This window comes from Bos taurus, chromosome 24 (genome assembly GCF_002263795.3).
Source record: "Bos taurus isolate L1 Dominette 01449 registration number 42190680 breed Hereford chromosome 24, ARS-UCD2.0, whole genome shotgun sequence".
Taxonomy (NCBI): Eukaryota; Metazoa; Chordata; class Mammalia; order Artiodactyla; family Bovidae; genus Bos; species Bos taurus.
The window spans coordinates 20,002,427-20,028,682 of NC_037351.1; the positions used below are offsets into that span (position 1 = coordinate 20,002,427).

General features: G+C 37.3%; 1 protein-coding gene across 5 annotated transcripts in view; it reads right to left on the bottom strand.

The window, feature by feature from the left end:
- Window positions 1-26,256, bottom strand: part of KIAA1328 (KIAA1328 ortholog) — a 426,147-nt gene that overhangs the window by 166,985 nt on the left and 232,906 nt on the right. The window lies entirely within an intron of this gene.

Sequence of the window (26,256 nt, forward strand, 5' to 3'; positions counted from 1 at the left end):
ATTGTTAAATGTGAATTGCTTGGTTTACTCCCTAGAGTTTCCAGTTCAGTAACTCTAGAGTAGAGCTGAAGAATGTGCTCCGTTAACAAGCTCCTGGGTAGTGCTGCCAACCTGGAACCAAACTCTAAGAACCACTGGTCTGTACCGTGGGCCATTAGCCTCCTCCTTTGTCCCTCCTATAAGGACCATTCTGATTACATCAGGCTTACCCATGGAATCCTGGATAATTTCATCATCTTAAGATCCTGAATGGCATGTGTAAAGTCTCTTGTCATACAGAGTCTCTGTGCCATATAAAGTGACATTCACAGTTTCCAGGCATTAGGACATGGACATATTTGGAAGGCCATTATTTGGTTTGCCACAACTTTTAAAATAAGAACTAATTCATAAACAGTTGAGATGGTTATGTATCCTAGAGTTATAGGAAGAATGAATAATCGAGATCCCTAGCAGAGAGGGGGAAAAAAAATCCCACTAATTTATTTTGCAATAGTTGAAAATGAAGAACTGATTGGTAAAAAGTATCAACTAAAAGATATATGGCAATACAATGCTTACTAGCCTATAATAAAAGAGGGCTAGTACAATGACTCAAGATTTCAAGTGAAGTTCTAAAACAATGTTAAAGGAGTTCTGTTTAAATGAGAATCAGCCACATATGTGGAGATGACCTGGATCTCTTCATAGAAGGCATGCAATCTTGTGTACTGAGCAGATGACAAACTACATAAATGGAACTAGTTTGGGCGCAAAATTTATGATGAACTACCTCATAAAAAATTAACCTTATTTTACACCTAAGGAAGAACTCTAATCCACATTAATCTCCCCTATTCTGAACTTCCATAGCACTTATTGTCAACAGAAATGTTTACCATCTGCTATTCTGTGTGATAAACTGACTTTTTAAAGGTTATACTTTTAAAATGACAGATAAATGCTTTGAGTCCAGAAACATAAATCAACTATTTTACATCATCATATATTTTCTAATCCATGTATCATTAATATAACTGTAGATACCATGTATTTAGTATTTTTTATTCACATTTTTGTTACTTAACATTATTTACATATGTGCATTGTTAGGTACTAACGAAGCTTATACTTACTTTAATGTCAGGTATTTGGAAGATTTCTAAAACAAAATTTTTTTGTAGTTAGCTTCTGTGTTTTTGAGAGGCACTTCAACGTAAACATTTCCATGCGTGCTTTGCTCAAAGAGAACACTGCTTTGCCAATTACCTGCTAGGGAGCTGTGCATATTGCTAAGCAGAATTCTAAGACAGTCCCCAAGATTTCCATCATCTTGTTGTCCCCACCCTGTATTATCTCCTCGCCTTGAGCAGGGTAGAACTTGTGAATATGATCAGTGATCAATCCTGTGGTTATGTCACGTACATGCCAAAATGGACTTTACATATATAAGTAAGGCTCCTTATCAGCTAACTCTGAATTAACAAAAAAGGAAGATGATTTCACGTGGGTCAGACCTACTCAGGTAAGCCCTTTCATAGCAGGTCTGGTGTTCTCCCCAAGGTCAGTGATTCTCTTGCTGGTCTTGAAGAAATAAGCTATTGTGTTATGGGAGAGTTTTTTTGTTTTTTGGTAGATTTTATTGAACTACAGTTGATTTAAATGTGTGTTAATTTCTTCTGTACTACAAGAAGTGTACTTGTTGGACTATTTGTGTACTTGTGTACTATTTCTTCTGTGACTCATTTATGACAAAACATAATGGAAAAGAATATGAAAGTAAATACTCCCTTTCATATTCAGGATATTGAATATACTTTCCTGAGCTAGATGGTAGGAACTTGTTTTTGCCCATCCTATATGTAAGAGTTTGCCTCTGCTAACCCCAGACTCAGTCCTGAATACTCATTGGCCACCTGATGCTGGGTAAGATTGAAGGCAGGAGGAGAAGGGGATGACAGATGAGATGGTTGGATGGCAACATGGACTTGATGGACATGAGTTTGAACAAGCTCCAGGAGTTGGTGAGGTCTGGCGTGGTGCAGTTCATGGGGTTGCAAAGAGTTGGACATGACTGAGTAACTGAACTGAGCTGAAGAGAATCCCAGACTCACAGGTAGAGAGAACAGACCTGTGGTTGCCAAGGGAGAACAGAGGTAGGGGAGTGAAGGAATGGGGGCTTGGGATTAGCAGAGGCAAACTATTATATACAGGGTGGGAGGGCTTATGGAGGGGCTCATATGGCAATGACTTCTGGAGCAGAAGGCAGTTTCCAGGCAACAGGGAGCAAGAAAACAAGGCATCTACCATACACATACAAGAAAATAAATTCTGTCAGAAACCTTGTGAATTTGGAAGAGGACCTAGAGCTCCCAGCTGAATACAGCCCAAATGACACCTTGACAGCACCCTTCTAAGACCCTGAGCATAGGATCCAACTAAGCTGTGCCAGACTCACAGACCCACAGAAACGATAAGACTGCAAATGTGTGCTGTTTTAAGCTGCTAAGTTTGTAGTAACTTGTTATACAGCAATAAAAAACTATATAGAATATTATTCAACTTGCCCAAGCCTCAGGTTCCTCAACAGTAAAATAAGGATTAAAAATAGCACCTACATCAAAACTGAACATTGTGGTGAGACAGATGAGCAGTTATCAAGAGTGTCTATCTATAAGGGTACTAATGTACAAAAGGAAACACAAACCTATTTACCCAAACTTCTTTCAAGCAGAACCCTGTGGTGCATGTGTGTATGTGTGTGGGGGTTGAGATCACCCGAGGGCATGTTCAGTTACAACAGATTATCTCTAAATTGTCTTAAAAGAGAATGAGTTCAGTTATCAATCTTTATTTTGCTACAGTGAGGTTTTCAGTAGGGCCAGAGTTGAACTTCTTGAGATAGTTGAGACGTCCTTCATCTTTCTCATTCATACAAAGGATGTCAGTCTTACACTAACATCTTGCATTGTCTCTTAGGGTGTTGTGATGATTAGATAATTTAAATATAAAGTGCTTTGGACAGTGCTTAATATAAAGTTCATATTTTTAAAACGTTTCCTATGACCACTACTGTTATTATCACTGACTTCCCTGCCACAACAAATTTTGAAGGCATATCTATATCTATATGTGTAGCACTGGGGCTTGCACATAGCAAGTACATTCTCAATAACTCTGGGCTGACTTTATCAGCTTAGGAGAAAAATTTAAATTGGGTTACAGGTCACAGTAACTAAAGAAAAGAAAATTAGAATCCATGATTAGGCTGAATCATGAGCTGCTAAGGAAGAAGAGAAAAGAAATAAAACTTGCTGTTGGAATATGAATATAAGAAATTATTTTATTAGTAGAGTTGAAAAACACTGCCTCTGGAACACATGGAAGTCCCAGTGGGCCTAAATGAAACAGATGTATTTTTCTTTCTGCTTCATGCTTTCTATATATTTACAAATATAACTTCTCTTAACTAAGATTTAAACTAACAATAAATCCCAAACTGCTGTCTCTAGCATAAGGGTTTTATATGAATTTTTCAGATATATAACACTAACTTAAAAACCATTAGATTTTTTTTAAATGAAGGCATAACATGTATAATAAAATGCACAGATCTTTACTTGCATTTACCCATGTAATCATCACCCAGATCAAATTGTAGAACAATTCCAACATCCTAGAAAGTTCCTTTGTGTGCTTTCTAGTCAATATCACATCCTCACACTCCCAGGAGGAACCATATTCTGACTCTTACGATCACAGATTGGTTTTACCTAAGCTGAACTTCATACAAATGGAATCATACTGCATGCTACTCTTTTATACCTGGCTTCTTAAGCTCAACATAATATTTGAGTATCTTCTATGTTGCTTTGTATATCAATAGCTTATTCTTTTCTCATTTCTGCATAGTACTTCATTGTATGAATTAAGCAAAATTTGTTTACCCATTCTTTTTACTGGATTAGGTTTTTACCAGTCTAGGACTATTAAAAATAAAGCCTCTATGAATATTCTCATACAATATTCTCTCTTTTTTGAAGTCATGTGGCACATATTTAACTCTGTTAGAAATAGCCAGTAAGTTTTCTAAACTGATCATTCTGTTTCACACCCCCATCAGGAAATTAAGAGAGTTGCACTTACTTCACATTCACAGTAATACTTGCTAGTGTGTTTCATTTTTAGTCTATCTGGTGTATGTGTACTGAAATATCATAATGGCTTTATTTTCCATTTCCCTGATATGTAATGATATTAAAGAACATATGCTTGCCGGTCATTTGGATATTTTCTCTCATGAAGTTATTGTTGAAACCAATATATTTAATAATTCAAAGTAATTCTTAAAGGACTGAAAATAAATGAAAAATGAAGGTTGCAGAAGACAATTTCATGCAAACTATTTCTGATAAGCCTACTTAGCTCTAACAGATCACCTTCACTGACCACTAAATGCAGAACATGCTCCCAGAACACACTGTCACTCTGGCTGTTTTCAACCCAGAGTTTACCATATTCTATGTTAAATGTTTTACATATTTAACCTATTATTCTTAACAGCAATTTTATAAGGTATTAATTGGCATTTTACTGATGAGAAAATGAAGTTCAAGGAATCAACACAACTTTCCCAAGCTCATGTCAATACTCTACATCAGACATGGGACTATATCTCACTCCAAACCCTTAGACTTACTCCAAATACTTAACACATTACTTCCTGTTGTAGACTTTAAAAAATTTCTTTAGTATGAAATACCATAAACATAGAAGTACACAAAACAAATAAGATCAGCTTAGTGAATAATCACAAGGCAATGCCCAATGTAACTACCATCCTGCACACAGAAGATGACCCTTCTGTATGCAGAAGACCTCTGATGACCCTGAGCTATCACCACTTTCTACCTCTCTTGCCAAAACAGGGAATGATTATCTTGACTCTAATGAGAATTTCTCCTTTGCTTTAATACTTCTCTGCTGAAATACATAGTAGAGTTCAGTTGTACTTGGTTATTTCTGAAGTATAAATAAAACCATATGATATACATTCTTTTTTAACTTCTTTCACCCAGCATTATATATGGCAAGTTCATACATGGTGCTGCATGTGGCTATATTCCCATAGCTATATAGCAGGGGACAGCAAGTTTCTTCTGCAAAGGGTCAGACACTTAACATTTTAAACTTTGCAGTACATAAAGTCTTTGTCATAACTACTCAGTTCTGCTTTTATACTGTGAAATCAACAGCTATTCTAGAAAAACCTTATTTGTGGATACTGAAATTTGAATTTCATGTAATTTTCTCATTTCAAGAAATAGTCTTTTTTCCTCTAACCATTTAAAAAGTTAAAACCATTCTTAGCTTGTGAGTTGTATGAAACAATGCAGTTGGCTAGATCTGGCAAACCATGGTTTGCCAACTGAACTTGATAATTATGTTGAGTGCTCTTCCAATTAAAGGAGTCTATGAATATCCTAGGATATGCTCAAAACTAAACAAACTGAACAATATGACTTGGAACATGCTATCTATTTATATGTTTTCTGTGTGATGAAAATGAGTTGGATTGACTGCTTAATCAGAAATAAACAGGGACTTCCCTGGTGGTCCAGCAGTTAAGAATCCACCTGCCAATGCAGGGGACACGGGTTCAATCCCTGATCTGGGAAGATCCCATGTGCTGTGGAACAACTAAGCCTGTGTGCCACAACTCCTTAGCCTGCCATTACTTGAAGCCCAGGTGCTCTGGAGCCTGTGAGTTGCAATCACTGAAGCCTGAGTGCCTACAGCCTGTGCTCAGCAACAAAAGAAGCCACAACAATGGTAAACTCGTGCAGCAGTGAAGACTCAGCACAGCCAATAATTAAATAAAATTATAAAAAGAGAAAAAAATGGAATGATATTTAGCAGAAAAGCATGTAGAAGAATATACTTGGGAAAAACACATCGTATAAATTAAAAAAAAAAAGTTTAGACAAAAAATGATCTATGGAAAACAGTAAGTTCAAAACAGTAGCATATTAGGATTTGTCTTATACAAAATGTACCACAATCTTGGCTACATCTTTAGACCCTAGATGTGGCAGAAATGAAGCCAATAAAATCTTTGACAAGGCATGCTGTGGGATTCACAGCACAAAAGAAGGATGAGTGGAGAACAGTGTGGAGATTCCTTAAAAAACTGGAAATAGAACTGCCTTATGATCCAGCAACCCCACTGCTGGGCATACACACTGAGGAAACCAGAAGGGAAAGAGACACGTGTACCCCAATGTTCATCGCAGCACTGTTTATAATAGCCAAGACATGGAAGCAACCTAGATGTCCATCAGCAGATGAATGGATAAGAAAGCTGTGGTACATATACACAATGGAGTATTACTCAGCCATTAAAAAGAATACATTTGAATCAGTTCTAATTAGGTGGATGAAACTGGAGCCTATTATACAGAGTGAAGTAAGCCAGAAGGAAAAACATAAATACAGTATACTAACGCATATATATGGAATTTAGAAAGATGGTAACAATAACCCGGTGTACGAGACAGCAAAAGAGACACTGATGTATAGAACAGTCTTATGGACTCTGTGGGAGAGGGAGAGGGTGGGAAGATTTGGGAGAATGGCAATGAAACATGTAAAATATCATGTAGGAAACGAGTTGCCAGTCCAGGTTCGATGCATGATGCTGGATGCTGGGGGCTGGTGCACTGGGACGGCCCAGAGGGATGGTATGGGGAGGGAGGAGGGAGGAGGGTTCGGGATGGGGAGCACATGTATACCTGTGGCGGATTCATTTTGATATTTGGCAAAACTAATACAATTATGTAAAGTTTAAAAATAAAATAAAATTAGAGAAAAAAAAATAGCAAAAAAAAAAAAAAAAGAAGGATGAGGAGAAAATGCTGGCAACACTTGGCTTACAACAGAGTAGAAGCATAATGTGCCTTAACTTGGGTAGACACTAGTCAATGACTAGATAAAAAAAAAAAAACCACCAATGAGAAAAGTATAAGGTTTAAAAAAAGTGTGACAGACTTATATGAGATACTAAGAATTTTCTGATACTGAAGGTTGGTAAATTTCTGAATTGTGTTTTCTGAATCTTTATGATCCCTTTTTAAAATGTGACAGATATTTTTTAAGGACTTCATAGGAAATAAAGGATTTTTTTTCACAAACATGTATGATATGACCTTGTATACATGCATGAAAGCACAAACAGGTCTGTTGTACATATATGAACATATACATTCCTAGGATAATCTAGGGCTTTCCTGTGTTCTCACAAAATACAAAATAAAAACCACAGTATTATGAAAATAGCATCAACAAGTAAACAGTCATGTTTTATAAATATGCACAAATAATTTTTATGGGCTCAGCCTATGTTTGCTATTAGCCATAAGGAGAGAGGCAAACTAAACTGCAATAATTATTTCCTGCAACAGGTTGTTATTTACTTTGCATAATTAGGAAGAAATTACTTAGAATGCATTTATGAGTTGTTAACCACAGGATTAGCCAAAAGTACCAATAGATCTTATTGGTATTCATTTCTCTAAAGGTAAATAATAATTTACTATCCTAGCAAACACCCTATTAACAAACCTCACATTCTCACTGATGGCCTTATAAGAATAAAAATCATTTTATAACTTCAGAATTTCCCTCTTTGCTCTTCATTTTATGATGAAATTGCTCTTCATTTTATGATGAAATCAGAAATCCAGAAGCTAAATATTTCTAAACCTAAACTACTGTGTGAGGGGCAGGTCAATGTATTATCCAGAACATTTGGAGTTAATATGGAATAAGGCACAGAACAACATTCTGCATTTTTAGTGAGCTTATAAGAACCAGTTGTCAAGCTGACAGAAGCTACATAATGCAACAGCTGCACTGTATGGTTTGCCAAAGTCTCATCCCAAATAAATGCTCCTTCTCCCCAGTGCAATTAACTCTCCTACACTGGCAGATCTGTTAGAAGATCATCAAGGTAGATTACCTTCTAGCATTATGAACTAAATACTTACAGGTGTTATATCATCAGTTATAACTTACAAACTTTTGCATTCAGCAAGACATCCAGGCAAATGAATCATCTAATTGATGAATTATTTATAAGAAATTCTCAGCATGCTCCTGGCGTCATCCATGGCCTTTTCCAGGTCATATGACACCAATTAGAGCTGAATTTTAAATTATTCAATAACCTGAACTCTCTTGTCATTTAACATATAGATATCAACGTAGTAAACAAGTTAAATCTAATGGGCCCTCGAGGTTTAAGTTTCTCCACTGCACAGCCGCTGAAGCTGCAGGCCATCAGTGGAAGAGAAAAATAACAGAATGCGGCAGTCAAACACATTTGCAAGGCTCTAATAACTTATTCTAGTTCCCATAGGGACTGTGGCACAACCTAGGATTATTGAATCTGAAAGACATTAAAGTCAATAATTATGAGATTTACAAGAATATAGGCTCACAAGATTGTACAAAAGACAAAACACTAGCAACGGATACCAAATGCTGTACCGATACTTAGGATACACCACGCGTTGTTCAGTCACGCAGTCGTGGCCACCTCTTTGCAGCTCCATGGACTGCAGCACTCCAGGCTTCCCTGGCCTTCACTGTCTACACCATGGGCCTGGCTAAATTTTTAATAGTAATTATCAGACTCAGAAAAGGCTAAACCCCATACTCTTTAATCATTACTGTAGTTTTTGAAAGCTGGCATGTGTTGACTTGCTATAAAAACGAACAGAGAGCACAGAATAATTGACAGTATACTTGAGGTCAAAAGACCTCAATGAGAATTCCAGCACTTCTACTTAGGAGTTCTATTATTTTTGGCAAATCATTTTACATCTCTTAGGTAATTTTAAATGTTAATAAAATGGTTGAGTTTGATGATCTCTATAGTTTATGCCATCTTTAAGGGCTGAAAAACCCAAGGATTGGGTTGCTGTACTCCAAGGAAATGAAAGAAAAGGATAGATGAGAAATTGTACCAATAAGTACATGTTCACTTATCAACCAACAGACATACTACAAAATTACTAAATGCCCCTTGGTTCTAATTTTCCTAGCAAATTCTGTCTTTAACACTATTGCTGTATTTGGCTCATATGCTCAAGAATTTACATCAGCAACTAAATTTATCTATCTGCTCACTTAATCTGAGAGAGAAACAAATGAAGATTGAATAAGACAACAATATGGTTGTGAGGCGAGTCCTAAATATTTTGATGGGATGGGACAAACATTCACCATAGAAATACATCATAGGAGTACCGATTCAAGTCACTTCCACATATATGATCATAATCGCTAAAAGAAAAAAAAAGCAGTTTTGTACATGGCTTTCATAATCTACAAGAGGAAACGTGCACAAGGTTAGTTTTAATTACTTAGTGAAGATCAGAAAACAGGCAAAATAGATTTACAGAGAAAATGAGACAAATTAGAAGTGGTGAGGATAATCTTCACAGGTACAAAATGAAAATAAGACATATTGAATAATAAAGCCCGTGGTACTTGGATTCAGTGAGGGATGCAGCACAAGAAAATGGTCCATTAGAGCTTACATCAACTATCCTCTTGCCCCGTCTACCGGCATGAAGTTTGGACAAAGTACCTGGGGCTGCAAATAGAACTCCCATGGCCCGTTCACTGTCCTCTCATCTACCCCTCCAGTAACAGTCAGGCTCAGAAATGGAAACAAAAACAGCATGCAGGAAGATGTTTCAATGCACATTTTCTTCTTTTAAAAGATCAAAAAAGATTAGTTTGTGTCAAATTAAGGCAAGCTTTAACAAAAAATTCCTAATATACCCTCTAGAAAATATAAAAATACTATTTGAACGTGATCAACTGTCCCTTAAGGGAAAGGCAGAATGCATTTACGTCGTTGGTTGAGGGAAAAAGCATTTGTGTTGTATTTTTGAGACTAGGAAATAACTATCTTAAAAAAGAGCATTTAAGAAATATCAAGAAATATAAACTATAGTCTACTTGTAGGAAATAAAAGGGAGGTAAAACCAGGCTCTTTATTATATTAAGATTTCTCGAAGTGAATCACAGTCCTTTTACTAAAGATTAGGGTCTTTCATGTTCATTTTTCCCTTCATATAAATGTCTACAGACCAAAAATGTTTAAAAAGTCCAATGAGAAAAGCATTTCTGAATGTACAAGGAACTACCAAACTGAAGAGATTTGAGCTTTAAGAGGGCAAGCTCTTCCTTGGGAACTCAAGATTTTTTAGAATTCTTACTACTTTAATTAAAAAAAAAAAAACTATTCAACATTCCAAAAACTAAGATCATAGCATCCGGTCCCATCACTTCATGGCAAATAGGTGGGGAAACAGTGGAAACAGTGACAGACTTCATTTTCTTGGGCTCCAAAATCACTGTGGACAGTGACTACAGTCATGAAATTAAAAGACGCTTGTTCCTTGGAAGAAAAGAAATGAGAAACCCAGATAACATATTAAAAAAGCAGAGACATTACTTTACTGACAAAGGTCTATCTAGTCAAAGCTATGTTTTTTCCAGTAGTCAGGTACAGATGTGAGAACTGGACAATAAAAATGACTGAGTGCCAAAGAACTAATGCTTTCAAACTGTGGTGCTGAAGAAGACTTTTGAGAGTCCCTTGGACAGCAAGGAGATCAAACTTGTCAATCCTAAAGGAAATCAACCCTGAATATTCATTGGAAGGACTGATGCTGAAGCTGAAGCTCCAATGCTTTGGCCACCTGATGCGAAGAACTGACTCTTTAGAAAAGACCCTGATGCTGGGAAAGATTGAACACAGGAGGAGAAGGGGACAACAGAGGATGAGATGGTTAGATGGCATCAATGACACAATGGACATGAGCTTGAGCAAGCTCTGGGAGCTGGTGATGAACAAGGAAGCCTGGCCTGCTTCAGTCCATGGGGTCGCAAAGAGTCAGATATGACTGAGCAACTGAACTGAACTGATGCAAAGAGCTGACTCATTGGAAAAGACCCTGATGCTGGGAAAGATTGAAGGCAGGAGGACAAGGGGACGACAGAGGACGAGATGGTTAGATGGCATCACCAACTCAATGGACATGAGTTTGAGCAAACTCTGGGAGATGGTGAGGGACAGGGAGGCCTAGTGTGTTGTATGTAGTCCATGGGGTAACAGAGTCAGACACGACTGAGCAACTGAACAAGAAGTCCTTTAATTATATAGTACCAAATCCCAACTTTTGAAAGTTCAGAATACTTTTTACTAGTTATTTTAGTTTACTGTAAAAAATCATGAGAAAAGATTTCACTTAGGAATTAATAGAAGATAAAATTAGTGATGCAATTTCCTGGTACTCAAATGTCCTAACTCCTTTTCCTAAGCTTTGAAATTCTACTCATGTTTTAAGGCTGGCTTAGTACCACTTCCTTCCACTGTAGTTCCCTCGTTTCTCCAGCTCACATGAGCTGTGCCTTCCCTAGGAGACACCCCAGGACTACTGTGTTCAGCCCCTTATTGTTGGATTTATTTCATCCTGCTCCATCATAATTAGCTGTTTTCACATCTCTAAGTTCCTTTGTAATATGTAAGAACATACACTACTCCTTGTGGAAACTATGAAATCTTGAGGGCAGCGATCTCAAAAGATACCATTACTATTCATTGTTATATCTTGGTAAGAGATAATAGGTGCTTGACAAATGTTCTTTGCATATACTTTTGCCCTCCCCAGTACAGCGTACAGAACTTGAGGAAAGTGGCAATATTACTTTCAATTTCATATTTCAATGACACTGGTCTTTATAAATAAATACTTAAAGTAATAAATATTTATGGAACACACCAATAAGCAGGAAGCAGGAGCAGCATCAGCTAAATGACCTAACTTGTATCCTAAGGAATTTGATAACTTAGTTTTACTTACTATAAAATGTGTTGTAGTTGTTGCAGGAGCCACATACTTTTTACACAAGTACTTTTTTCCAGTAAGTCTTTAAAGGTTAATAAAAATTCTGTAAGTGCAGGAAAAATTCCAACATTATCCAGTCAGTAAAAATAGGGATCTAGATGTCTATTTGGTTTGGATCTGTGAAACAGGTGGTGCTAGTGTAAAGAACCTGTCTTCCAATGCAGGAGACATAAAAGAGGCAGGTTCCATTCCGGGGCTGGGGAAATTCCCTGGAGGAGGAAATGGCAACCCACTCCAGTATTCTCGCCTGGAGAATTCCATGGACAGAGGAGCCTGGTGGCTACAGTTCAGAGTCGCAAAGAGTCAGACACAACTGAACTGACTTAGCACACACACGCTGTGAAACAGTAAATAACAGGAGCACTTTTTCCTTTGGAGATGAGAATTTAAACTTGAAGCAGATCACTGTATTACTGTTCCATGAAAAGTTTTTAAAACAAGAATCTATACTGAAAGACTACAGGACGTGTGCTGTATCAACCTCTATTAGGCACAGGCAAACAGACTGGTTATAAGACATAATACCTGAATAAAAGGCAACTGCCACAGGATTCTTATTTTGAGTTATTAAAAAAAAATCAGTCTTGACATAATTGACTTTCATGTCATAAACAAGGCTGACATATTTTGAGAGAGACAACATTAGGTTCAGAAGAAAGATTTATGAAAATTTTGGACAAGCAGGGCTTTCAAAAATGTAAAGTTAATTGTGTTTTCCCCAATTCTTTTTCTAATAATGGTGTGCTGCAATGTGTAAAAGATACTCTCAAACAAATATAGTCCTAGAACTATTTTTAAAAAATACTTAAAATAAGCTTATTTCCCTTTTCTTCCATGCTTTTGAGTGCTGCTCTAGGGCTAAATCGGAGAAGGCAATGGCACCCCACTCCAGTACTCTTGCCTGGAAAATCCCATGGATGGAGGAGTGTGGTGCGATGCAGTCCATGGGGTTGTGAAGAATTGGACACTACTGAGCGACTTCACTTTCACTTTTAACTTTCATGCATTGGAGAAGCAAATGGCAACCCATTCCAGTGTTCCTGCCTAGAGAATCCCAGGGATGGGAGAGCCTGGCGGGCTGCCGTCTATGGGGTCGCACAGAGTCGGACACGACTGAAGCGACTTAGCAGCAGCAGGAACAGCAGCTAGTGCTAAATATGAGAAGAAAAGGTTATGATACATTTTGAGAAGAATGACCAATTTCTTAAAAGTCATCAAATGTGAGATACATGGGAATAAACAAAGCCTTTGCAGCTAAAGCTATATTTGTTTAACAATAAAAGGAAGAGTGTTTATAAACAAAATGCTATGGATAAAGATATTAGGTATTATCATCCTCCTCCTGCTATAATTTTACCCAAAGGTATAGGCTGGCAATTGAAGTGAGTGGGGAGGATGAAGATCTGGAAATATCTGTGAGTTACTGCCCTAGCTGCCAGGAGTACAAAGCTTGGTAAGAGTCTCAACATTCATGGCCCTCAAATTTTGGCTAAGGAGAAAAATATTTTGTGTGATAAGATTGTTATTGCAGAGAGATGAGGATCATTAGTGAGGTTACCTTTGTCATTAGTAGGGGAAGGGCAAGTTGGTATATTTTCATAAAAGATGGAATATTTAGACTACATTTTGGAAGACAGATTGGAGTTCATTAATGATAAAGGTATAAGTGAGGGTGTATAGGGTATGTGGGATAGGACATCTCAGCAAGTGTGTAAAACAGGATGACAAAAGCCTAAAATAAATATAATATTAGAAGGAGAAGAGAGAATGAAGAAGTAATATTTGAAGAGATAATGCAGAGAATTTTTTGAAACTGCTATCAAGCCACAAATTTAAAAAGTAGTGTGAATCCAAAGGATAATAAATACTGAGAATGCCAAAATCCATCTACAGAGCACATCATAGTAAAACTGTTCAAAATCAAGGACAAAAAAAAAATTCTGAAAAGCCAACAGAAAAATACGCACTTTACCTTCAAGGAGACAATAATAAAACTTACAAATGATCTTTAAATTTAAAATAATTCTATTACCTAGGAAAAATACTACAAATGAAAGACACAGATTTTTGCTTCCAGTTCTGAGTAGGTCAGAAACTAACCTCCAAACTTAAATAAGAAAAACTGATAAAAATGTAGGAAAAACCCATTTCAGAGAGCAGGAAACAAGTAGCAGACAGAAAAGAAATGTGATGTCTGAGAGAAAAGAAATAAAATTCAGTGAATTCAACAATAGCCTAGGTCTTCTGCTGGAAGGGAACTTATAAATTGCAGCACAGAGAAGAAAGAATGCAAATGGAGCCCAAAAATCTTACTGAGTTGTGGAGTCAGAGATTAGAGCTGGGCAAGGCAGAAATGGCTAGCAGTTGAGGGACTATGTACCCAAGGAAGCGTAAGGATCTCCTTGAGTCTTTGGCTGAATACCAATCTGTGCATGTGAAGAATGAAAACTCATGAGGAACTCCAGAGAAAGAATAATTGTGGAGAGCTGCAAAAAGAATAATTCACAAAACTCAAGAGAGGCAGAATTCATACCAGACTAGAGAGTTCTCATGGATACAACAAGCACTCAAAACATATCACAAAGGGGCCACACTGTAGGTGTGTGGCGAAATTAACACTGAAGTAGAGACTAAATTAGAATTACTCTAAAACAGCCTAAATGTAGACCTTGAACTAATCAAACTAATCTTAAAACAAACTTACTGCTGTCCAGAACAAACCTCAATACTTTGCAAAAGAACACAACCAAATTCAGTATGGAAACAATGGACAAGTCATAATGTATGACATTAAATTCTTAGGCAAATGAAGAAACAAAAATGTGACCCATAACCAGGAGAAAATCAATCAGTAGAGAAAACTGAAAGGTCAGTTTTCATTCCAATCCCAAAGAAAGGCAATGCCAAAGAAGGTTCAAACTACTGCACAATTGCATTCATCTGACACGCTAGCAAAGTAATGGCCCAAATTCTCCAAGCCAGGCTTCAACAGTACATGCACCGAGAAATTCCAGATGTTCAAGCTGGATTTAGAAAAGGCAGAGGAACCAGAGACCAAATTGCCAACATCTGTTGGATCATAGATAAAGCAAGAGAGTTCCAGAAAGTCACCTACTTCTGCTTTATTGACTACGCCAAGGCCTTTGACTGTGTGGATCACAACAAACTGTAGAAAATTCTAAAAGAAATGGGAATACCAGACCATCTTGCCTGCCTCCTGAGAAATCTGTATGCAAGAAGCAACAGTTAGAACCAGACATGGGACAATGGACTGGTTGCAAATTGGGAAAGGAGTACATTAAAGCTGTATATCACCAGCTTGCTTATTTAACTTATACACAGAGTACATCATGCAAAATGCCAGGCTGGATGAAGCATGAGCTGGAATCAAGATTGCCGGGAGAAATATCAATAACCTCAGATATGCAGATGACACCACCCTTATGGCAGAAAGTAAAGGAGAACTAAAGAGACTCTTGATGAAAGTGAAAGAGGAGAGTAAAAAGGCTGGCTTAAAACTCAACATTCAAAAAACTAAGATCATGGCATCTGATCCCCTCACTTTGTGTCTAATAGATGTGGAAACAGTGGAAACAGTGACAGACTTCCTTTTCTTGGGCTCCAAAATCACTGCAGATGGTGACTGCAGTCATGAAATTAAAAGATAGTTGCTCCTTGGAAGAAAAGCTAAGACCAACCTAGACAGCATGTTAAAAAGCAGAGACATTACTTTGCCAACAAAAGTCCATCCAGTGAAACCTATGGCTTTTCCAGTAGTCATGTATGGATGTGAGAGTTGGACCATAAAGAAAGTGGGGTGCTGAAGAACTGATGCTTTTGAACTGTGGTATTTGAAAAGACTCTTGAGAGTCCCTTGGACTGCAAGGGGAGCCAACCAGTCCATCATTAAGGAAATCAGTCCTGAATATTCATTGGAAGGACTGATGCTGAAGCTGAAGCTCCAATACTTTGGCCACCTGACGCGAAGAACTGACTCATTTGAAAAGACCCTGATGCTGGTAAAGATTGAAGGCAGGAAGAGAAGGGGATGGCAGAGGATGAGATGGTTGGATGGCATCACCAACTGATAAACATGAGTTTGAGCAGGTTCCAGAAGTTGGTGATGGACAGGGAAACCTGGTGTGCTACAGTCCATGGGATCACAAAGAATTGGACACAACAGAGCGACTGAACTGAACTAAAGGATAATGATGGAATTATTTACAAAGGACCTTGCATACTAGGTCGATTCAATCGTGCCTGACTCTTTGTGACCCTGTAGACTGTAGCTTGCCAGGCTCCTCTGTCCCTGGGATTTTCCAGGCAAGAATACTGGAGTAGGTTTCCATTTCCTTCTCTAATTCAGGGATCAAACCTGCTTCTCTTACATCTCCTGTACTGGCAGGCAGGTTCTCTACCACTAGCGCTACCTGTGAAGACCAAAACAGAGACCTTAAATGAGCTATTACAAACACATTCAAAGATATCATGGGAAACAGGAGAGAAATGTAAAAAAATATTTTTTTAAACATGGAATTTGTAGAGAAGAGAAATACAATGTATCAAATGAAATTTTCACTTCATGAAATTAATAATATTCTAGATACCTGCACAAGAAAAGGTATGTGATCATGAAGATATAGAATGATAAACTATCCAAAATGAAGCAGAGAGAGACAGAAGGTAAGTGGATCAGGGATAGAGAGGGGAGAGGAGAGAAGAGAAAGAAACAGAATACTGGAAACATCTGTAAAATATCAAGCAGCCTAATGTTATTATGCATTTGTGTTTCCATATATACACATGCATGTATGTATGCATACATGTATACACAATTATACTCACTGGAGTACCAGAAGAAATCAGTGGGGTGGGGTGGAGCAATAGACAACTGCCTTGAAGGAAAAATGGCCTACATTTTTTCAAATTTGATAAAGAAGTTCAATAAAGCCTGTGTGGGAAAAATATTAAAACAACCATACCCAGGTGCTGCTGCTGCTGCTGCTAAGTTGCTTCAGTCGTGTCCGACTCTGTGCGACCCCATAGATGGCAGCCCAGGTGCTATAGGTTGTCAAAACTCTGCCTGCCAATGCAGGAGATGTAAGAGACATGGGTTTGATTTCTGGGTCAGGAAGATCCCTTGGAGACAGCCACTGAAGTCCACCATTCCAGTTCTTCCCTGGTAGCTCAGATGGTAAGGAGTCTGCCCTCAATGTGGGAGACCTGGGTTCAATCCCTGGGTGGAGAAGATCCCCTGGAGAAGGAAATGGCAACCCACTCCAGTATTCTTGCCTGGAAAATCCCATGGATGGAGGAGCCTGGCAGACTACAGTCCACGGGGTCTCAAAGAGTCAGATACAACTGAGCGGCTTCACTCACTCCAATATTCTTGCCTGGAGAATCCTATGGACAGAGAAGCCTGGTGCAGACCACGGGGTTGCAAAGAGTTAGGCATGACTGAAGCGACTTAGCACTAGCACATCAATGCACATCATAATAAAACAACTGAAAACTAGTGAAAAGAAAAAAAAAAAACAAACTCAGTAGTAACCATAGAAAAAGGAAATATTACATACAGAACATTAATTATGGGAGACTTCTTACTAGAGACGATGCAAGCCAAAAGGCAAAGTGACATCTTTAAAGAGCTAATAAAATTGTCCACCTAAAATCCTATATCCAGTGAAAATATCTTTCAGAAATGAAGAGGAAATGATTTTTCGTTCCTCAGTAAAACAAAAGCTATGCTAATTCACTGACAGCAAACCTGCTCTACAGGAAATGTCAAAGAAGTTTTGCAGCCCAGGGAAATGACACCAGAGAGGAATCCGAATCAACTGGAAGAAAGTTAAAATGCTACAATTAGCAACTTGGTTGCAAATGATCACTAAGCAGATAATACAAAAGGCTTTCCCTTCTCATTAATTGATCTCTTTAAGAGATAATCGATTACTTAATGTGGTAGTCATATAATGTATTTTAAATATATGTAGAAAAGCAAAATGTTTCATAACAATAGCACAAGGAGAGAAGCATCCTGACATAAAGTTTATATATATATAACATGGAATAATAGTATTTGAAAAGTAGAATGGGCTTCCCTGGTGGGTCAGATAGTAAAGAATTCACCTGCAATGCAGGCCCAGGTTCAGTCCCTGGGTTGGAAAGATCCCCTGGAGAAGGGAATGGCTACCCACTCAAATATTCTTGCCTGGAAATTCCATGGACATAAGATTCTGGAGGGCTATAGTCCATGGCATCGCAAAAAGCTGGACACGACCGAGCGATTAAACACTTGGTGCCTAATACATTGTTCAGTGTAATAATAAACACATAAAGTAAATGTAGTAAGTTAAAGGTGAACATGGTAAAACTTACAACCACTGGAAAACAAAACATATAAGTACAGCTAATCAGTCAATATTGGAGATAAATTCTAAAACATAAGAAATTAATCTAAAGGAAAAGAACAAAAAGAAAAAGTACAGATGGGGAAGAGAGAAACTGAACAGCCGCATGGTAGATTGAAACACAAACACATCAACAATGATAACAAATGTAAATGAACTTAAATGCTCCAAATCAAACAACAAGGTTCTTGGATTGGATAAAAAAGTAAGACTGTATTATATGCTGTCTACAAGAAACTCATACAAAAGAAAAAGATAGGGACAGATTAAAAATAAACTTAATAGAAAAGGACGTACCATTCAAACACAAGTAAAAAGAAAGCTGGAATGGTTTTGTGAATGCTAGACAACGTAGACTTCAGAACAATAATAGTGCTATGGAAAAATGCAGACTTCTAACAATGATAACGAGTTCAGTTCATCAAAGTATCAAAGCAATCCAAGTGAGTATGTACCTAGTAACAGAGTTTAAAAATAAGAAGGAAAAATGATAAAATGAAATTGCAAAATAGAAAACAAACAATAAAAGTTAGAGATTTCAACACTCTCAGTAAGTGACAGAGGAAGAAGACAAAAAATCAATAGGGTTATCAAAGACAAATGAGACCATCAATTCTGTGCTCAGTTGCTCAGTGGTGTCCAACTCTTCGTGGCCCCGCCATGGACTGTAGCCCACCAGCCTCCTCTCTGTCCATGGGATTTTCCGGGCAAGAATACTAGAGTGGATTGCCGTTTCCTACTCCAAGGGATCTTCCCAACCCAGGGACCAAACCCACATCTCTCAAGTCTCCTGCATTGGCAGATGGATACTTTACCACCTGGGAAGCCCGACTATCAACTAATTCAACCTAATTCCTATTCATCTGAAGTGTGCTTGAAAAAACTACCAATATAACTTATACACCAAACCATAAAAACAAGTTTCAACAAATCAAAAAGAACCGACACTGAGACAAATAAGCTAAATAAGAAATCAATAACAGAAAGCTATCTGGAAAATCACCAATTATTTTAAAATTCAGCAATATACTTCTAAATATTCTATGGGTTAAAGAACTCATAAAGGAAATTAGAAAGTATTTTAAACTGAATGAATATGAACACATAATACATCAAAGTTTAGGGGATGCACTTAAAATGGGTGTATAGAGGGAAATTTACAGCCCTAAACACCTATTTGGGAAAATAAGAAAGATCTCAAATCAATAACATGAGTTCCCATATTAGGAAGCTAGAAAAAGAAGAATATACTAAACCTATGGCAATCAGGACAGAAATAAAGATCAGAGCAGAAATGAAGTATAACAGATAGATAAAAAATGAAAACAAAAGCAAATTCTTTGAAAAGGTGAAACTTTCCATAGACTGATCCAGAGAGAAAAACTACAGTATTAGAAATGAGAGATACCACTACACACCCAAGTCATTAAAAAGATAGCAAACAAATACAAATAACTTCATGCCAATAAATTTGACAACCTAGGTAAACAAACTGCCTTAAGGACACAAATTGCCAAAACAGATCAAGAGAAAACAGAACACTTATATGCTCTAAATCAATTAAACAAACTGAATTTGTAACTAAAAACTTCTCAAAAAAATTACTTCAGGTTCAGATGGTTTTATTGACAAATTTTCTCAAAATTTAAGTAAAAAATAATGCCAACCTATACAAATTCGTTCATGAGATAGAGGAAAGAGGAACATAGGTAACTTTGTGTGACTGATTAAAAAACGAAAGACATTACAAGAAAGCTATAAACCAAATCTTTTAAGAACATGAATGCAAAAATTCTTATTAAAATGTTACCAAGTTAAATGCAACAATAAAAAAAGAATAATATAAATGACCAAATGGAACTTAGAAAAGGTAGATTGGCCTAACAACTGAAAATCAATCCATTATTCTAATAGGAAAAAAAGATAATTAAATGATCACATTGATAGAAGCAAAAAAAGAATTTGAGAAAACTCAACAACCATTCAGCAAATTATAAGAAATAAATTTTCTTAATTAGCTAAAGGGTACTTCCACAAAATCCATAGCTACCATCAGACTTAATGATGAAAGAAATAATGCATGTCAGATGAGATTGGGAAAAAAAGAAAAATGTCCACTCTTAGCACATCTCTTTGCATCTCTTCAGCACTGTATTAGAGATCCTAGCCAGTGCAATAAGGAAAGTGGATGAATGGCACCGAGTTTGGAAATTAGGAAATAAAACTGCCATTATATAAAGACAGCATGATCATGTATGGAGAAAATCGTACTTTAGCAAGGTCGTAGGGAATAAAGACAATATACACAAATAAGGTATATTTCTATGCTAGAAAATTAACAATTTTAGAAGTTGAAGCAACAATACTATTTACAGTAACATCTCAGGTGTGAAATAATTTAGAGAGAAGTTTAACAAAATATATGCATTATCATACCATGAAAATTAAAAAGTACTACTGAGAAAAATTGAAGAAGACCTGAATATATGGAGAGATTATATCCATGGATCAAAAGACTTAATACAGTTAAGGTGTCAGTTTTTCCCAAATTGATTTACAGTTTCAATGAAATCCCAGTATATTCATTAGTAGATGCTGACAAGTTTAATCTAAAATCTATATGGAAATTCAATGGAACTAGAATAGCAAAAACAATTTCAAAGACAAAGAATAAAGCTGAAGGACTTATACTGCTTAATTTCAGAATTTATTATGAAGCTATGTATTGAAGGCATTGTGGCACTGGCATTAGGATTAGAGAGAGAACTGGAAAATGGTAATAAGTCCAAAAATGGATTCACATATATGTGATCTATTGTCTCTTGACAAATGTACTATATTAGCTTTCTAATGTTCTGCAACAGATTACCACAGAGTTAGAAGTTTAAAACAACATACATTCAATATCTCTCAGCTTCTGTTAACTGGGTGCTCTGCTGAGAATCCTAAAAGACTGCAATTAAAGTATTCAGTTCAGTCGCTCAGTCATGTCTGACTCTTTGCGACCCCAAGAATTGCAGCACACCAGGCCTCCCTGTCCATCACCAACTCCCGGAGTTCACTCAAACTCATGTCCATCAAGTCAGTGATGACATCCAGCCATCTCATCCTCTGTCGTCTCCTTCTCCTCCTGCCCCCAATCCCTCCCAGCATCAGGGTCTTTTCCAGTGAGTCAACTCTTCGCATGAGGTGGCCAAAGTATTGGAGTTTCAGCTTTAGCATCAGTCCTTCCAAAGAGCACCCATGACTGATCTCCTTTAGAATGGACTGGTTGGATCTCCCTGCAGTCCAAGGGACTCTCAAGAGTCTTCTCCAACACCACAGTTCAAAAGCATCAATTCTTCGGGGCTCAGCTTTCTTCACAGTCCAACTGTCACATCCATACATGACCACTGGAAAAACCATAGCCTTGACTAGACGGACCTTTGTTGGCAAAGTAATGTCTCTGCTTTTGAATATGCCATCTAGGTTGGTCATAACTTTCCTTCCAAGGAGTAAGCATTGGCCATGGTCAAATATGAGGCTTGCAGTCCTTTTCAAACTCACGTAGTTATTGGCAGATTCACATCCTTGCAGTTGTAGAATCTTATGGAAGTTTGCTTCTTTTGGTCGAGCACGATAAAGTTTTTTACAGAGAGGGCCCCCTCTCTCTTTTAAGGACTTCTGCTTGGTTAAATCAGGCTACTCAGGCTCTCCTTTTTGATTAACTCAGATCTACTAACTTGGAGCCTTAAATCTATGGGCAAAATTCTTTGACCTTTGTCACATTCTGTTGGCTGGATGCCAGTCGCAAGTTCCACTTCTATTCAAAAGGAAGGGACTGTACAAGGATATGTTACATCGGTGGTTACCTTAGTATGTGTCTACCACAGGAGGAAGGTAACTCAATAGGAGAAAAGATAGCATGTTCAACAAACAGTCCTGGGCCACAGAAGAACCATAAGGAAAAAATAAAATTTCAACCCTTACATCACTCCACACACAAAAATTAACTCATAAGGAGCTATAGACCTAAACATAAAAACAAAGCTAAAATTCTGAAGAAAATATGAGATAATCTATGCATCTATATAGTAGACAAAATATAGTCTTCATGTTTGTTAAAGTATTTTTAGTAAATAAAAATACAGGATTCCTGGGAGCTTCCCTGGTGGTCCAGTGGTAAAGAATCCGCCTATCAATGCAGGAGACATGGGTTCCATTCCTGATCCAGGAAGATCCCACATGCCTCAGAGTAACTAAGCCCAAGAGCCACACTGCTAAGCTTGTGTGCTGCAACTACTGAAGCCTGAGTGCCCTACAGCCCATGCTCCACAACATGAAAAGCCACAGCAATGAGAAGCTCACGCACCACAGATGGAGAGCAGCCCCTGCTCACCACAACTAGAGCAAGCCCTAGCAGCACGGAAGACCCAGAACAGCCAAATAAATGAAATTAAAAAAATATATATATACAGGAATCCTAATTAAATTTGAAATTCAGATAATCAAACAAATAACTTTTTAGTATACATATGTCCCAAATATTACATGAGACATACCAACATTTTCCCTTCCCTGGTGGCTCAGACAGTAAAGAATCTGCCTGCGTTGCGGGAGACCTGGGTTCGATCCCTGGGCTGGGAAGATCCCTGGGAGAAGAGAACAGCTACCCACTCCAGCATTCTTGCCTGGAGAACCCCCATGGACAGAGAAGCCTGGCAGGCTACAGTTTACGGTGTTGCAAAGAGTTGGACATGACTGAGCAACTAGGCACAGCACAGAACACATGGGTTATTAGTGGGCTCCTCTATTCAAACTGGATACAGGCTATTTCATGTGACTTTGAAATTATGATTGAGTCCATGAGCTGCAGACTAGTTCAATATTAAAATCATGGTATAATGTGTGATATTTCAACAACAGTTTGTCATTTTTACCCTAAAACTGTATTAAAATCTGTTACAATTTTTAATTACATGATTTTTACCTATAACTGAGTTACTGTAGTGACACTGTTCTAATTTTTAATCAACCTGTTTTTAAATTATGATTTTATATTATTAGCTAAATTAGGAAAGTAAACTTCTTTATTTAAAATTTTATTTTACATATAGTGAAACAGGCTTCCCAAGACATTTTGGTCAAGAAAAGACTTTTTTTTTTTAACTGAACTTAAGTTGATTGATTTATAATACTGTGTTGGTTCTGGTTATATATATACACACACACACACATATACAGTCACATACATATTCTTTTTTAGATTCTTTTCCATTATAGATTATTATAAGATAATTAATATAGTTCCCTATGAAATACAAAAAAAATCCTAGTTGTTTATCTGTTTTATATACAGTGGTATGTATCCATTAAATCTATACTCTTAATTAATCCCCTGATCAGGACACCCTTTTCTGAAGACAGAAGTACTTTATTACTATGAATCAAATGATGATTCTAAAATGATTCTAAAGAAATAAAGGCCAAGGGATCATACTAGCTTTACTTCATACTAGTTTTACTTAAAAGTGTGATGCCTCATATCTTGAGTTCAGTTTTGTGGCCATAAATGATGGTAAAGTGCTAAAATCACAGTGTGTTATCACCTGAGATATTCTGGTTAAAGAGGCAATGTAATTATTACAACTTAGGAAGTACTTACATATATACATAAAGAAATCATTTAAAAACCCAAAGTCTTTTGAAATAAAGAGTATTGATCCAACAGAGGCAGTGAATAATGGTCACAAATAACTGTTAGGATTTCATAGGATTATGAGGTAGCAATATGGTTTGCTAAGTATGGAGAGGCCACATACAACTGGTGGAACAAGTGAACGACTATCAAAAGTGTCTGCATGATGTTGAGTAAATCTGTAGAAAATACAGTAGCTCCATATACTAGACACCATAGCTTGATGTGGCTATGCAGGAACTGGCTAGGAAAATTCAAAAAATCCATAGACAAAAAACTAGCGAAGTGTTTGTCATTGGAAGCTGAAAAACGAACATGTATGTACCTCTAACATGGCAGCTTTTCTAAAGTACATGTGCAATTTAAAAATCACAATATGAAGAAAGATAGCATATTAGGGCTTCGTTGTCAACATACATAATCAACTTTGAACAGTATAAAACTAAGAAGGCTTACATTATCCATAAATGAGGTTTGACAGCATAGCAGCAATAGGAAAACATTTTGGACCACGCATCAAATTATAAAAAAAATATTCATTCCTTAACCTAAAATGTTTTACTATTAAAAAAAAACAGGTGAATTAAATACTTTGCTTAGCAACATATTAAAATGTGAATTTTACAAAGACAAATGCATAAAACTTGAGTTTATTCTATTTATATCTAATATAGAAGCCAACCGCTAACAACATATAACAACTATTATATACTGAGGCATGACAACTATAGAAGAGAAAAATTCTGTTGGGAATTTGAAACACATCTTAAGTGTTTCTGAAACATAAGAAACTACTTTGTTCTCAATTTTTATAAGATAGGAACTGGAGAGCCAATCTAGCTTCAGTTCAGTTCAGTTCAGTCACTAAGTCCTGTCCAACTCCAACTCTTTGTGACTGCATGGCAGCACGCCAGGCCTCCCTGTCCATCATCAACTCCCGGAGTTTACTCAAACTCATGTCCATTCAGTCAGTGATACCATCCAACCATCTCATCCTCGTCATCCCCTTCTCCTCCCGCCTTCAATCTTTCCCAGCATCAGGGTCTTTTCAAATGAGTCAGTTCTTTGCATGAGGTGGCCAAAGTATTGGAGTTTCAGCTTCAGCATCAGTCCTTCCAATGAATATTTCCTTGAAGATGGACTGGCTGGATCTCCTTGCAGTCCAAGGGACTCTCGAGAGTCTTCCTCAACACCACAGTTCAAAAGCATCGATTCTTCGGTGCTCAGCTTTATCACAGTCCAACTCTGACATCCATACATGACTAATGGAAAAACCATAACTTTGACTAGATGGACCTTTCTTGGCAAAGTAATATCTCTGATTTTTAACATGCTGTCTAAGTTGGTCATAACTTTTCTTCCAAGGAGTGTCTTTTAATTTCATGGCTGCAGTCATCATCAGTGACTTTGGACCCACCAAAATAAAGTCAGCCACTGTTTACACTGTTTCCCCATCTATTTGCCATGAAGTGACGGGACCAGATGCCATGATCTTCGTTTTCTGAATGTTGAGCTTTAAGCCAACTTTTTCACTCTCCTCTTTCACTGTCATCAAGAGGCTCTTTAGTTCTTCTTCACTTTCTTCCATAAGGGTGGTGTCATCTGCATATCTGAGGTTATTGATATTTCCCCTGGCAATCTTGATTCCAGTTTGTGCTTCATCCAGCCTGGAATTTTGCATGATGTACTCTGCATATAAGTTAAATAAGCAGGGTGACAATATACAGCCTTGACGTACTCCTTTTCCTATTTGGAACCAGTCTGTTGTTTCATGTCCAGTTCTAACTGTTGCTTCTTGACCTGCATACAGATTTCTCAAGAGGCAGATCAGGTGGTCTGGTATTCCCATGTCTTAAAGAATTTTCCACAGTTTGTTGTGATCCACACAGTCAAAAGCTTTGGCACAGTCAATAAAGCAGAAAGAGATGTTTTTCTGGAACTCTCTTGCTTTCTCTATGATCCAATGGATGTTGGCAATTTGATCTCTGGTTCCTCTGCCTTTTCTAAATCCAGCTTGAACATCTGGAACTTCACAGTTCATGTACTACTGAAGACTGCCTTGGAGAATTTTGAGCATTACTTTAGTAGCATGTGAGATGAGTGCAATTGTGCAGTAGTTGGAGCATTCTTTGGCATTGCCTTTCTTTGGGACTGGAATGAAAACTGACATTTCCTAGTCCTGTGACCACTGCTGACTTTTCCAAAT